Genomic DNA, 16,205 nt, shown 5'->3' on the forward strand with positions numbered 1-16,205 from the left:
CATTTCCCAGGTACTTTGAATTCTCACCTATCTCATTCTTTGTCCTCTAAAACCTTTGTGGCCAAGGTCAAGGCTGATGCTGGTTGAAGCCTGTCGGGCTGCTCATGTGTGAAGCTTCACCTGGGTGAGTGTTTGCAGGACCCAGACCTACGGCATCATCGTGATGGATTCTGCCTGCTGAGCCTGGATGGCATTGAGCAGAAAATAGGAAGAGGGCTAAGAGATTGTTCCTGCACTCTGGGAACAATTGAGACAGAAAATTGCTTCCAGGATTTCTTCATTTTTCCACAGAGAATAATCAGCCTGTGTAATTCTCTGCCACAGGAAATACTGCCTGAATCTGTTACTTAAAGACAGCAAGCAAAGTTCAGATAGCAGCCTGAATACCAAAGGTGCTGCAGAGCAGGGACTGTCCTTTACTAGGGATGTTTTTTGGTGTAGTGTCATTTTTTTGCCGTTTATGTCATGGGATATCACAATGGTGCAACCAGTAGGACTGATAATTGAATAGTGGCTTAGATAGCCAGCGTGTTCTGGGTGCACATTTAGACTTTGGTGCCATACAAAGGAGGACAAATCTGTATGCTGAGCTTGTAAATGGAGTTTTGCTTAGCCTGGTGCTTGGATTCTACACCTGAGATTGTGGGGGAGCTTAGAGCATTTCCAGTGAGGTGATGGGTGTCTGGTAATTTCAGTCCTTCTCTTGGCTCATTTTAATATTTGCTTCATAGATGTCAGCAAATCACTAGTTCTGCACCTTTTTTTGTTAATCTGGAGGATGGGGCAGCACTTGGGCTACTTGGTGGGGTTTGTGTTATGTTTCTAATAAGGCCTTTCAACCATGTGTTTTATTCCAGCTTTTAGGGGAAGTTATTTACATTTTTTGAGTGAGAGTAGTTGTGGCCACATCACTGCGTGAGCATTATACCTGCTGGGCTCCAAAATTTGATTCCTAAATTTCCATTAGTGGGTCATACTGGGCCAAAGGATATTGAACCACTAGAACAGAAAGGAATAAAACAGAATAGAGTTGGTGTTTGGTTATGGGCTCTGGATGTCATTGTTCCTGACTGTTCATCTGGCTAATGTTTGCTTTTGTGTAGTATTTGTCTGTGTCTGTGCTTCTGTGCACATGGGGTAAAGGAGGACAAATATCACTGGGGTGGATTAGCATTAAAAAATAGTTAACTGATCAAAGCCATAAAGCTTGTCCAAGTGAATTCTTCAGAGAAATAGTTTTGAGTTTCCCAAGCAGCCGCAGGCCATAAAAGCAAAGCATTATCGTTCAGAGATGCAAAAAATCCCCTTCTGTTGGAGTGTTGGACCTATTTGTTCCCTTTTAGGAGGGAATTCAAAATGTTTTCTTAATTTTCTTCTGAACAGCTCACTGCTATCCATCATGAGCCTTTGCCAGCTCAGCTCCCCCTCAGTTTTAACCCTCCACTGAGATCTCTATATCCATACTTAAAAGTTTTGGCTGCCTTTTGGCTCTGTGCACTTTCCTCTCACAGACCACACCTTGTCTCTGAGCTCAAAATGTTGTAAAGGAGGGGCTAAATGTTGTCCTCAGTGCCTTAGTGGAGGTCACAGGGAAGGTGGGATGCAGATGGAGAGTGATATGTGGAAAGGGTTTCCACACTTCCTGAAGGGATGGCCTGTTCCTGGTGCCATGTTCTATCTTGTTACTGGTGCTGCCCCAGCAGGAGCACCAGCCCCACCAGGTCTGCAGAGCAGGTGAGACAAAGCAGGAGGGAATTTCCTTCCTCTCACATGGAGGAAAGTTTTTTGACTGCTCAAAGTTATCTGAGTCTCATACTGAAGGTTAAGCAACCAACCTCTGGGAATTTGGCACATAAATTTGCTTTATGCTTATGAAAGTCTCTTTCACAGTGTTTTGCTTTTTTCTTCTGTTTAAGATGTAGAAAAGAATGAAGTGCTGGTGTATGGTCCATACACAGGGTGTTTGGATGGCACGGTCATTAATAGGAATGAAAATGATACTGTGGTGTTTCAGAGCTTGCCAAGAAAAAAAGAAAGGAAAAACTCTCAGAAGACACAAAATGCTTTGTAGCTGGAAGTGTCTGTTGCCCTGCAAGGTCTCAGTTGTCCTTTTTAGTCCCAGTCTTTTCTATTATTGAAAATCTTTTTCTGCCTAATATCTACTAGCTTTTTAATACTGCTTAATTGTATGCATGCCCCCCAAAAAGAAAGCCACACATTTTTCTGCTTTTGGAAATGTTCAGCTTCAGGGCCCCCAGGAGGGTGTTAATGGCTGTGTCCCGGCTGCCTTTCAGGCAGAGAATTCCACTTTTACTTTCCTTCTGAAATTTGGAGTTTCATTCTCCAGATAACTAAATTTTAATATAACCACATTTAAAGTGTGTGTGTGTATATCTAAAATTATTATCTTTAATCCTAAGTCCTAAGTATATTCTGGTAGAAACTGAGGTCATCTTTGTAACAGGTGGGCAGCGCATGGAGAGCAAAGCTGTGTCTGAGGGACAGGACTGCAGCTTTGGAGAGGGATTAGATGTTTGCACAAGTGTGGGCATGGCATTCATGTGTTCCATGTACACACATCCTTGGTTTCTGTGGTAGAGCAGAGATGATTTACCCACATAACAGGGCCATTTGCTAGGGTGAAGTCATCAGTGTTGTGTTCCTAAAGCAATAGAGAAGTGCATCCATATACAGGATAGTGCAAAGTAAAAGGGAAGCTCATCCTTCTCCTCCAGGATTGTGCTTTGGCCTCTGGTATAGGCCACATCCTACCCTCAGATGGGAGCAGTACTCAGCTGTTGATAACATGAGGAGGAATTGAATCTGAAGTCCAGGGTCCTTCTGCACAGGGAAACCATTGCAAAACAAAGCCAGGGTGTGAATTTAAAGCGCAATAGCTGTTCCAAGCGTGCTTCTCATGTGGGCAGTCTTATTCTGCTCTGGGAGGGCCTTTGTGCAGTTCTGCTTCATCCAGTGCCAAAGGCACTCTGAGTGCAGAAAGAAGAATGCCCACACAGGGAGCGGATAGCTTTTCCAGGCTATTTCACCAAGCTGCAGAGTCCCAGGAGATGCCATGTTTTCATGTCCCCGTGAATGTTGCAGGAGCCTACCCTTCATTCAGCTCCCTCTCCACTCAGGCTTTCACAGGAGAGCTTTGTGGTGGGGGTGTGGTGGAGCTGTGTCTTCTGGACCCTGCCAGGTGCAGCGTACATCACTCATTTGCTTGAATTTTTGGGGCTGATCCCTGAGGATCTTGGTCTTGTCTGGGCGTTCCTGGTGTTGCAGTTTGGCATTCTCCATCAGGGCCATCACCTCTTGTGGTGTGTCCAGGCTGCTGAAAAGGACTCCTGTGAGAATGTGCCTATTTTCATGTGTTGTTCCTTTTCCTGTGAAATTGCCAAGCAAACCTGTGCACTGGGTATGATTGTTGTCTGAACACTTTTGAACAGGGGAAAAAAAATCCCATCTGTTCTACAAAGAGGCAGTGTAAAGAGCAGGCTCTGTGACTAAATAAATTCACATCTGTTTAGCAGAACCATCAAATGGCGAGCAGAGGGGCCTAATGTGAATCACATGTTGAAACCACAAGTATGAGTGAGATGAGCTGCAAAAGAGAGAGCCTGGAAGTGTTGATCCATGTGAGCAACTGTTGGTTTCTCTCCTTATTCTTTGCCTCTACCAGTTTTCTGAGCTAATGATGCAGAATAAAAAAATCAGGGATGTGCACATGTCTATGCACACTTATGTGTGTAGGTTTGTATTCATTGCATGATTAATTAACCTTCCTGCCTTATTTTGAACCATTAGATCATAACTTCAATTGGAAGGGCTCTGGGTGATGGGGGAGCTGCAGAGGAGGGACAGTGGGGCTGACATGAAGAGAGCAGGTGAAGCTGTTCCCTAGTGGAGGTGCTTCACAAAAAAATTGCCCTGTGGTATCTTGTTTTAAAAAGGAGATTAACTTGGAAATGATTCCTTGTGATGATGTCTCCATCAGTGTCACCTCAAGGAACATGATGGAGCAATCTAGAAGCTTCAAAGGGTAGGTTATGCCTTTACATGCTCAAGCTAATTTCAAAATAGGTATCTGTGTACCAGTCCTAACAGACTGCATCTTTCCATGGATCAATGGACTTTGTTGTAGATTTTCCCCTTAGTGTTTTAAGCCCTGCAGAAACAAAGGGCAGCTCAAGTTTCTGGTATTAGTTGCATTTGCAGTTTATTTTTCTTTTGTGCCAAGAACATATCAATGCAATTTCAAAATGCTATATTTTGTGACTTGAGGCAGCAGTTTCTAACTTAAAAACAAGAAGGCTTTGGGGGGGTACACACAGCTCAGGTGCTTTAGTGAAGGTTATTTGACTGGTCTCCATAGCCCCTTAGTGTCCATGCAGAGGAGCAAGCATTTTCTCTCCCACAGGATTTCATGAAAAGAAACACACAGTGATTTTTGTCTCAAATGTGGTTTCTTGATGCTGCCTTGCCTTTTGTCCTAGATATTTTGCAGCAAACGAGGCCAAACTTGCGGAAACAACGAGTGGTGGAAGATAGGCTGTTAGACCTGATTTGCACAGATCCTGCTCTCCTGCAGCTCAGGCTGCTCTCTGTAGCTGACAGGGAGCTGTGTACAGCTCACCTGGGATGTGAGCTCTGCAGGAGCTGCTGGAGGTAATGAAGCACTTAAGGGCTGATGTGTTGAAGGTCCCCGAGGAATGATTAAGGTGTTGGCAGCTGTGTTACTTTGGAAGAGAAATATGTGCATTACACAGCAGAGGCATACTGAAATGCCTTTCAGATGCTTGGTTGTGTGTGGGAACATGCTTTGCCTCAGACCTGAGAGATAGTGGTAGCAACTATTGAAGGGCATTTGATAAATGGAGTTGTGTGTGCACTTACCAGCTGCAGGACCCAGCTGCCTGCCCAAGCACAGCTCAAAAATGAGTGGTTGCAAGCAGCATATAAAAATCTTTGGATATATTGAAAGTTTTGTTCTTCCCTCTAAAAGTACCCTCATGATTCATTTCCTCTCTTCCATCACCCCCTGCCAGTCTTTTTGGAGAAAGTGCAGTGAAGGTAAAAGAGGATCAGAATATTATCCTGGAGACTGTCAGATTTGAGCTGTTCCGCATCTAGGGAACTGATGTGGCCAGTCTAGTATGAAAACTGTTTTGTCACAACAGAACTTCCTACTGATTTTTGGAAAGGGGAACAAATGATTAATTTGGATGGTCAAAAACAGAAGGCAGCAAAGTAATAGTGGTGGAGCAACTGGGGTGGGCATTTTGGCAGGATGAGCTTGTTTAGCAAACTCACAAGGCTAGTGTGGATGCCTGGCTGGGTTGACTTCATTGCTGGTACTGTGGTTTGCACCAGCTGGGGAATTATCTCTCAGAGCTTTGCATATCACTGTTCTTGAATGAATGGACCCTAAGTTAAAAGGGAAGACTAGCAGTTTCTTGGACTGGTGATGGGTGCTTTTATGAGTTTCAAAGTTGAATTGAAAATCAAATTTCAAGCACTTGTCTTCTGTCATGAGTTCCTATTCAGAGCAGAACTAATGCTCTATGGATACTACACCAGAGCTTTATCTTCATGCGCTCTACAATGTCATGATCAGCTTTGCCTTTGCTCTTAATATTCCTCTTCACCCATTTTTCTGTGCTGTAAGAACACCCTCTTGCCCCCTCTTTCAACAGGTGTCTTCTTAATGTGCTATATGTCATGTTTATTGCAAATAGCATAAGGGTAGCTAAGACCACCTTGTGACCTACCCTTCTATCCATGTGGCCATGGCATTGCGGAGCTCCTCCAGCTTAGGCACCATCTCAAAATATGCCTTTTATTCATCTTTATTTCTTGTCAAAAGGATGTGGAGCAGGCAGTGAACATCCAGTCAAATAGGAGTCCAATGTGTACTGTGGTTGTCAATAAAGTAAACTGCATATAGGACTGCTTCAGGAGGAGCCTGGACTGTAGACTGAGATGAGCTATTGCTCACCTTTCCTCACTGCTGCTGAGGCTGTTACCCAGTCTTGAGTCCACCAGTTGAAATGGGATATTGAAGAGGTGGAAAGAGTCCAGAGGATAGTCAGTCGGGCTGAGAGCACACGGCCTACAAAATTAGGCTGGGAGAGCATTGGCTTCTGTCTCTGATGGAAAGGAGGCAAAGGAGTGATCCGATGGCAGCCTGTGACTATTGCCAGGGGCCTTCTAAACATGTCAGAGCCAAATGCTTCTGTCCAGATGGCCAAATAAAGTGCTGTGAACATGCGTAATGGATTGGGAGATTCAGCTGGAGAGCTGGAAAACATTTTCTTTAGGAAAATAGTGTAACACTAGTGCAAATCACCAGGTAGCAAGGGACTCTTCATTTTGGAGATTTTCTACGACAAAGCCACAGCAAGCTTTACCTAGAGTTGGTGATAATTTAGTCTCCTGCTAAAAGCAGAACTTGGTAGCTTGCAGAGATCCTCTGTCTTTCCTGACAGTACTGCGGGCTTTCAGCTTCTTTAAAGAGGAAGCAATTTAATTGCTTTATTTTTACTTTGTGTTGCAGGAGGGAGACAAGAAGACATTGGGATGCTCGTGTGTTGATGATGTCAAGTCACCTCTTATGAAACTCAAGAGAAATGTAGTCTTTTTCCTGACTGCTTATACAAAGAGTTTTGTGTACTTTCTTTCTTACAGTTTTCATACACTCAAATATCTTGCTTCCATTAGCAATCTCTTTGCAGCTTCAATTTCCAGTCATCTGGCAGCTATCACTCTTCTCTGTTTTAAGATACAGGATTTTTCATAGGAAAAAGGCTATTTCCCCTGATTATTTGCAAAGTGCTATAACCTGAGCTACCAAAACTAAGACACAAGTTGGTGCAGTGCTCAGGAAGAAGTCATCCAGGGATTTGTCGTACCTGAAACTGTGACTTCCAGGATGGCTTGGGATCTGAGGGAGGAAAAGTTAAATGGATCAGGTGGGAGGAAGAGAATCTGGGTTTGAAGATTTTGGTCCTGGACACCGTTCCTGCCCATTAATTGATTTAATTGCTTGATTTTTAGGCAATACATTGTCAAAGTGTGGATTCTACTACCAGCTCCATGAGCTGTCAGAAGAAGGTTATGGTGTTGATAGACATGCTTCCTTCCTGAGTGGGGCCTGTGCTGTGCCTGTGCTCTGAGCTGCAGCTCCTTTTCCATTCTCAGAAATCCTCTTGATGGCTTGGGGTTCAGAATGCCAGTAGCAAATGTGTCAGATGAGACAACATCTGACTCCTCCTGCAATCACAGCTGTTTTAGAAGAGGAATGAAGTGCAGGGAGCCCTATCATAAATACAGAACTCACCTACACCCAGCCTTGCTGGGCAGGACCTCAAGCTCAGCACTGTTTCCTTGTTCACTCTATCAGATTCCCACTGAGCTCAGATCCCTGCTGTTTCTCCCCAGGCTGAGCCACACACACTGCTCTGCAAAGCTAATACAATTATCTGTGTGTCAATATGCTGCCACGGTCCCATTTGGTCCCACTGGGGTCTTGTTGATATCTCACAGCTGAGCTGCATGTTAGTTCTGCACAATTCCTCCTTGTTTACAGCCAGCATCAGCATCCAAAATACCTGAGTTTGTTCCAGCGAACAGCCTTAACTTTGCCATTTCTTGTTGTCCTGTTTTCTTTTCACTTAAGTGAGACTCTTGGTATGCCTGATTTCAGTACATCTCCATCAGCTGGGAAGTCCAGTCCCTTAATAATTTTATTTGATGGATAAGCTCTGTCTTGGCAGTTCCTTGCTGAAGCAGGAAGCCAAATATTGAGCTGTGCTATAGGCAAGACATTGAATACAGGCACAGAAGGAATAAAGGCAGCTTTTTTTGGCAGAGTGGTCTTGAAAATAAATTGTATGCAGGAAAATAGTATTTGTGTAAGGGAGCTCATGATCTGAGACTCCTAGAATAACCTTTCTGCATCGTTCCTGATTTTGCAGTCTCTTTTAATATATTTCCTCTCTTATTTTATATACAAATTTCTGAAACATCTATCTCAAACTTTTTTTTTTGTGGTACAGCAACATCCTCACAAATGTGTAGGTCAAGTTATCAGGGAAAGAGGCTGTAACAATTGGAAGAAATCTGGCTGGCTCAGAGCTAACTCCTGGCTTAGGTCCTTAGGTTCAGAAGTAAAATGTATTTGAGTAAGCCAGCAGGTCTGCCTCCTCTGTTACAATTGCCTTGGGATTTGTTGTGACCACAAGTAGCTGAGGACTTGGATTGGTGTTTTATCCAATATGATTATGTTTGGAGTAGCTGAGGATTGTCTCATGCCACAGAAGCCAAGAATCAGTTTGCTCTCTGGTGAAATTGCAATGCAGTCATTAGAGTTGTATTAGATTAGATAGATCTATCTATCTCCAGGGAGCCAGTATGATCTCTTTGTTTCAGTTCACATGGACAAGTCAAGTTCAATTTATTGGGATTTTAAAGCCTAGTTTGTCATCTGACACCAGGATTTGACATGGCTGTAAAAGGAAGATCTCATTCATCAGCTTTTATGCATGTGTTTTGCAGCAGCAGCCAAATTCAAATAGCCAGCATCTAATCCCAAAACTCCTAATGCAATTATATTGGGAATGAAAAGAAGTTTTATGCTTAGTTTGCCCTTCTACCTTTTCCACTACTGAAGCTGATGCAAGAAAAATGAACTAAGAGGGAATTCCAAGGGTAGGTTCTTGGTTGATATCATAATTGTCCCAGAGGCAGGGTTTTGAAGTAGGAATGATTGTGACATTGGGTTGATATCTGATTAACTATTTTCATGATGGCATTAACTTTTGTCAAGCATCTTTGTACCAGAGAGACTGTTCTTTACCATCACATCTTTGCAGTCTCCCACTACATGCTGCCTTCCTTTTATGTCTCAGTAATACTGTACAAGTTGTAGTGACTTAAGAGTGTACAATGAAAGTCACATCTCAAACTGGCATGGATCTGATGAAAAATAAATGAACTGTGGATGCAGCTAGGGGAAAAAAAGTTACTTTCCAAGTATTGGTTATTTACTTAAAAGGCTAGGCACAAGCTCTGTTCATTTGCAAATTATTGCCACTAGAAAATAAGGAATATAATATTGCATTGACAGTAGATGATATTGCTGGCATATCTTAAGTGGAATACAATATATTGCTGCAAACTGGAAGGAGCTGATGAGTCCCTCGAAGGCAGGGAGGCACTGCAGAGAGACCTTGATAAATAAGAGGATAGAACAATCAGCAGCCATACGAAGTTCAACAAGAAAAAGTGCTAGATTCTACACCTGGAATGGGGCAACCCTGGGTGCATGGACTGGGAATGAGAGGTTAGAGAGCAGTGCCATGGAAAGGGACCTGGGGTCTTCGTTGGTGGTAAGCTGAACATAAGCCAGCAGTGCCCTGGCAGCCAGGAGGGCCAAGCATGTCCTGGGGGCTTCGCCAGCCAGGCAAGGGAGGAGATTGGCCCACTCTGCTCTGCACTGGGCTGGCCTCATGCTGAATATTGTGGACAGTTTTGGGCACCACAATCTAAGAAACTATTGGAGAGTGTCCAAAGGAGGGTAATGAAGATGGTGGAGGGCTTGGAGGGGAGGCTGTATGAAGAGCAGCTGAGGGCACTTGGTCTGTTCAGCCTGGAGGAGACTAAGGGGAAACCACTGCAGTTACAGCTTCCTCCTGAGGGGAAGAGGAGGGACAGGCACTGATCTCTGCTCTGTGGTGCCAGTGACAGGACCCAAGGGAGTGGCCTGATGCTGAGTCAGGAGAGATTTGGGTTGGATATCAGGAAAAGGTTCTGCCCCCAGAGGGTGGCTGGGCACTGCCCAGGCTCCCCAGGGCAGGGGTCACAGCACCAGCCTGGCAGAGCTCAAGAAGTGTTTGGGCAATGCTCTCAGGCATGGTGTGACTCTTGGGGATGGTGCTGTGCAAGGCCAGGAGTTGGACTTGATGATCCTTGTGATCCTTCCAGCTCAGCAGATTTGTGATTCTGTGAAACACTTCTGAGTGGAGATGAAGTCATGGCTGTCACTCTGGGGTTTTTGAGTCACAAAATAATTAATTTTGATCCATCAAGGGATCTCTGGAGGTCATCTGGGCCAACCACTTCCTCATACCAGGGTGCGCTTCGAATTTAAGTCAGATCTTCTGGAGGATCCCATGGATGTTTGATTGAAGCTTTTAAAGCCAGAATGAAATATTACCAGACTCTATTCTTCAAGGAATAATTCATCAGTGCTCTAACTAGGTTTCTTTTTCCTTTAATTCCTCTGATTACATTAGTGATGTCCCATAGCAGGAAATAGGCAAATGGTCTCGGTCCTGTTTAACCTGAGAAGTGTCTTTGATTTCTTTTACTTATTTATTTATTTTAGTTTGAGGGAATTGGGATGAAGATATAAAACCTTGCCTTATCCAGGCAATCAAAATAAACCAAGACTCTGAGAGGCGGAGTTGAACTTGCTCCAGCTGATACCTGCTGTGAAAGACTACAGTAAAGCATTTAGGAAATGTGCATAAACCATGTAGAATGGGTGCAAGCAAAGAAACCTGATCTTGAGGATGTATTTGCCACAAGAACCTGTAGTCCACCTGTGTCAAGTTTGCCTAGGGCCAGGAAGGCAGTCACTGGAAGGTGATGGTGTTTTCCATTCCTCTTCATCACCTCTCAAAGTCTCGTGGTGGCTCAGCTGACTCTTAGGGCTTCACTGCTCACTGGTGGTAGAGGTCACACCAGCACCATGCACAGGATCCCCAGTGCTCAGAGTTGTTCCCGGAACTTTGTGATGAAGGTCAGGAGTCAATTTGCTGCTGGGGGGGTTTGAGGGAGGAGCATTGTTGGGCTGGTTAATATTGCAGGAGTTAAATTCGATTAGATATGTTAGATATCAGATCAGCAATGATTAAGGGAGTTCCCAAGGACTGCCAATTCCCCAAATCACATAATTTGCCATATGATGTAAAATTGATGAGAATAAGTAGTACCATATGGGAAAAGTATCCCAGGAGGGCTTGTGCTGAGTTTATAAGTACCTGTGGCACTTCCTATGTTTGGTTAAAGACCTTTAATGAGACCTGAATTTTGACATTATACCCTCTTTTGATGGCCACAAGAAGTAGAAGAGCATGGCTAGAGATCATGTGCCATAAATGAAGAAATAAATTCATTTAACCTTCAGAGGGGAACAGTGCCAAGAAAAACAAGCAGCTTTGGGAGTTTGTAAAGAGCAAATCTCTCTGGTCAGCCTCAGCCACTGCATTTGACTAATTAGAAGACTAGAGGTGAAAAGGACAAAGCAAAGGACTGTATTTTAGCAGGGCATTTGAGGTTTGTGATTTGGGGAATTTCAGGCAGAAAAATGAAGACAAATTGGCTTAGAGGAGAGACACCCAGACATGTAGGTTGCAGCTCTAACAGAAAGAGACAATGGGTGGCATGATTTTTGCATTGTGAAGGATGTCCCTTTCATTTAGTTATAGAGCTGTTCTTTAAAATTCATTTGGAAGGTGATGTAAAGTCAAAAGTTTTCTCTTGGAGTTCTTTTACTTGGAGGGAAGAGGCGAGAGAGTGGGGAGGATGCAGTTTGCCTTTCTACACTTAGTGACAAACTTGATTTATCATGGGAAGGTGATGCTTGTATTGTGTATCAGAGAAAAGCCCCAACACAACTTTCAGTTGCGTCTACTGTCAGCAAACAAGGTCCTAATTCCCTATATCAGGTCAATCTCTTGGCCTTAGGCATAATGGTTCACTGGGCATGGGTGATACTAAGACAGAACATCATAGACCTACATCAAGCTAGTGAATTTAGGAAGGCGTGGGATGGAAGACAGAGCAGACAGTCTGTAAGCACAGACGGTTGTTGCTCATTTTTTGTTAAATACTGTTGCTACCCGCTACAAAGCATTAGCTTAATTAACTCAGGGACAAAATCTTCTGTCTTGGCGAAGTCCGTCAACATCCAAGGAGTATTTGGTCCATGTTACAAATATGAAAATGAAATGGAGATTTATTTGGGTACAGTCTAATCACAGAAAAGCCAGCCTGTCTCAGGGATGAATGTACTTACAATTTCAAAAGTAGACAAATTGGTACTCTACCCTTCCATTGCTTATCACATATAGTGAGAAATTGACTTGAAACCCTCAGTTTTTTACCTTCGGTTCTCAAAGGTGAATGACATCCTGTAATTAAAAGCAAAAACAAGCTCTTATGCCCACACATTTGAAAAAAGAAAAAGACAGTGAAAAAAGCTTGTCAGGCTGTTATTACTGCATGGTATTATCTGCTATTGATATTCCTGGTCTGACATTTTTAGATAATGTGGTCTCAGCTTGGGATTCATGGATTCCAGTTCCTCTGCTGTGGTGTATTCTTTCATGGTTAGAATTTTCTGAAATTACAGCATTAAGATCATCCTAATGATAGAACCGGAGCACACTGTTTGCCTTATTTATGCAGTGTGATTTCACTCTTTGCTTTTAATGCTATTTATCATGGTTAGTCTGGTCTTATCCTCTGCCTCCAAAAGTAGGTGATGACTAATGCTTCCAAGGAAAGAAGGATAACAGAACCTCAAACGTCCACAGCTGATTTCAGTCAGGTTTTTGTTTTTGATATTATTCATCATTTTACCTCTTCTATTTTAAGTTACTATTCTTAAAAATGGTGTTACGTCATCAACCACCATTTCCGAAAAGGTAGCTGGATAATTGAAGAGAGCTCAGAGTAAACATACATGAAAAAATCAAGAGAAATCTGCCCTTTACAGGGAGTTGAATTGATACTTAATTTAAATGTTTTGGTTTGATTTAAGCAATGATCTGGCTGCATTCTGAAAAGATCTACATAAGGAAGAGAGGCACGTCTGTAATGTAGATGACATGGTCATAACAAAATGCAATGGCTGAAAGTGGATCTAGCTAAATTTTAAGCCAGACATAAAGGAGAATCTGTGATTATGGTGCTTAATTTTTTGTCCAAACAATTTACCTGATGCTGTGTTGGGTTCTTCAACACTTGCATTGTTTCAGTTGAGGCTACGTATGCTTTATAACAAATAATCTTTAGCTCAGCAGAAGCTTTGCGGAGCGGTAGTTGGGGATGGTTCAGGGTTAGTCAAGGTGATCAATGAGAGGCTTTCAAAGCAGTGACACAGAGAAGATTAAGGGATTTTCTGGGGGGGATGAGGCAGTGAATTTGGGAAGGGGGTGTTGCCAGAGTGGTCGATGAGTAAAGAGTCACAGAAAAAGCTTGTAGCGGTCAGATCAGGAAGGGAGCTGTGAGTTAGGGCTCACCAAGGATGGCTGTGGGAGGGTGGCAGGCAGACATGCAGAAGGCTTCAGCCAATGCACAGGGAGGTGTGGCACTGACAGGTCAGCAAGGTGCTGACTAAGGTTTTTCCAGCCTTGCTGTGTTAACTGTTGCGTGGCTGGATCTACTGAGGTTTGCTAGGAAGGGCTCATTGAATGCAAACAGTGCCTGACAAATTACTTGCTTGGAACAGAAATGTAGGGGCAGCTGTAGATTTAATCTGAGGGTTAACATTTCAGTGAAAAATAACTTTTAATGGAAGAAGATAGCTCAAAAGTGAAACGTGTTTGCTGGCTGTATTGCTGGCTGGCCAGAAAAGCACCGCTGTTACCTACTGAGTGTTCCTCTCCAACTGCAGGCAGCACAATGACACTCAGGCAGTGACATGGGTAAGAGTAAGTTTAGAGTAAGGGAATTAGTTAGGCCCAAGTTTTATTGTACTATTTTGTGTGCATCACAAATGTTCTGCTCCAAAGAAGCTTCTGATAGAAAACCAGGCAGTATTGCAGGGAGTGGAGAGAGAGCGCGCTGATGGCTTTGTCTGAATTAGCCAGGGTGCTCCACCATGGAGAAGTCTGCTGAAAGGTGGGGGGCTGTGCTTGTCTGCAAGCCACTGTCCCTTACATTTTTCCTTGCTTTTGGCATTTACCAGCCAAAATGGAGGTAAAATAATAGCAAGCCCAGAAATGTAGCTTCAGCTTTTAAAAAGAAATGAATTCATTTTCTTTTTCTGTGATCTTGCAGAGTAGTTAGGCTAAATTTAATTGAGACTGGGGAGCTGGGGCTGGAACAGATGAGGAAAAGGGAACTTGCTGAAAACACTGTCAGGGCACAGATAGCAAAAATGAGTGGCAGTAAATGCATAACAGAAAATTAGATGGGAAGAAAGAGGAAGAGAAAAGGCTAACGGGGAAACAATTAGAAAACACCACCATGGCCAAAACAAAGGCGTTAGAGGTTAGCTGGGAGGGAGCTGTGTGCCAGCGCACAGTCAGCAGCCGGGTTCCAGCACTGTGGTCTCCCTGCTGTCCATAGGAGCAGTCTGCTTTCTAAGCTCGTTCGTTGAAATTCTCTCATTGTCTTCCGCCGTGCTCAGTGCTGTGCAACCTTGCCACTGAAGCAGACTTTCTTGGTTTGTGCATCACACAACCCATCCCTGTCATCAGCCTACCAGACCATGAGAGTTCAGTGGGAGCAAGGCATGCTGCCTGGGAGTGGTTAAGGAACATTCCAGAACAGGAATGGTGATAATCTAGTCAGTAATGTGATCTTTTTTTTTTTTTTTCTTTAGCTTTTAATCAGCATGGAGGTAATGTCCAGGGTCTGAGGGTGCTTCATTGTAGCAGGAGGCTCTTTTATATGAGATGTCAAGCCAGAGGCTGAAAACCTGTCAGAATTAAACTCCAGGATGCTTTTAGCAATGGGTAAGGTACAGTCATCTTTGGTTAGCTCTTAAGGCTGACTGCCCTCATTGCTTTCTGCTCTTAAGACCTAGATAGTTGCCTGAGTTTTATTGCTGCTTTTACAGTTTGGAAGGATGTAGGAATAGGAGACAGCAGTGTAGGTGCATCTTACTGCTGGAGTGGCAGTCATTTTCCAGGTCCATAGGGGCTGCTGTTGGTAATGGGAAGTGCCAGGCAGTGGGACCATGGTTTGTGTGCCCTCAGCCCCCACCCGTTGTGACTGGTTTCCTCTCCTGCCTTGTGGGGAGGACCTGTCTTTCACTTCTTGCTTTCAGAATGATGCTCTGCACTCTTTACTGTGGGGTTGGACAGCAGGCCTGTGGGGGAGAGAAGTCGTGTCCTTGAAGCTCAGCCTTGGATACATCTCTGGGCTGCTCCTGCCATGCTCCTCTCTGCCTCATTTCTAGGCAGCTTCAGTGTCTTCCTTTCACTGGGATTGGGTTCCTAGTGCAGCAGGTTCACTTCCTAGTGGTAGGAATTGTGAAACCACTGTCTGCACATCAAGCAGTCAGACTTCATGGCCAGGAAGAGACAGAAGTGTTGGGACTGATGTTTGGCACTTGTCAATTCCTGTCTCACACAAGAAGTGATGCAGGTGGAAGATGACCAAAAATTTTAACCTCCTAGTGTTGGGTCAGACATTGGGGCTTAAAGTAGAAATTAACCTTCAAGCAGGAAACTGTTTTTTGAAGTCAATTTACTCATTGGAATAAGCACACTTGTATATCCATTAGTTTTGACAGTCACTGCTCTTAGCTGGAAGTGCTCATCCTGCATTACCATGTGGAGACCTTGATCCTATCTCTGGCACTGATCCTTTTCCATGATGAAATCAAATCTTTCCTGATTGGGTCATGGGTGCCTGCTGGTTTTGGTAGCCTTAAGGTTCTGACACCAAAGCAGTGCATGGGCAGAAGCAACAGGGTGCTTAAGAGCTGCAAAAATAGCATTGACTTTTGTCTGTGTGAGATCTTAATTTCTCCATCAAATCTCAAATCCAGCTCCATAGGACCATCTGATGGTACAGTAGGACTATCATGGCTACCCAGCGAGTGTGGTTTGTGTGTGGTGAAAAGCACTTGTTCATTGGAATTAACAGGATTTTTATGGGCAACATTTTCAGCAGCATCTGAACCCAGTTCTCAAAAGTGATGTAGGCTTTTAAGAGGCCAAAGCCAAGATTTTCATAAATAAGTAATGATTTGGGCTGACTCTGTTTTTTGTTACACAAGTCTAAAAGGAGCCTGGTTGTCAGGGGTTGTGAGATTCTGGCATTTATTCAAAATTGACATGCTTTTAAAATGTCTTAAGCTGGGCATTCAGAAATGGAGGCATCAAGAATTATTAGCTACTTTTGAAATCTGTTTTCTTAAAAGTCTGAGTGAAAATCACTAGGGCATGGGGTCCTAAATTACG

General features: G+C 43.6%; 1 protein-coding gene across 6 annotated transcripts in view; it reads left to right on the plus strand.

The window, feature by feature from the left end:
• LPP (LIM domain containing preferred translocation partner in lipoma) overlaps nucleotides 1-16,205 on the plus strand; it is a 322,361-nt gene that overhangs the window by 102,202 nt on the left and 203,954 nt on the right. The window lies entirely within an intron of this gene.

The sequence above is a fragment of the Vidua macroura genome, chromosome 10 (genome assembly GCF_024509145.1).
Source record: "Vidua macroura isolate BioBank_ID:100142 chromosome 10, ASM2450914v1, whole genome shotgun sequence".
NCBI classification, from domain to species: domain Eukaryota; kingdom Metazoa; phylum Chordata; class Aves; order Passeriformes; family Viduidae; genus Vidua; species Vidua macroura.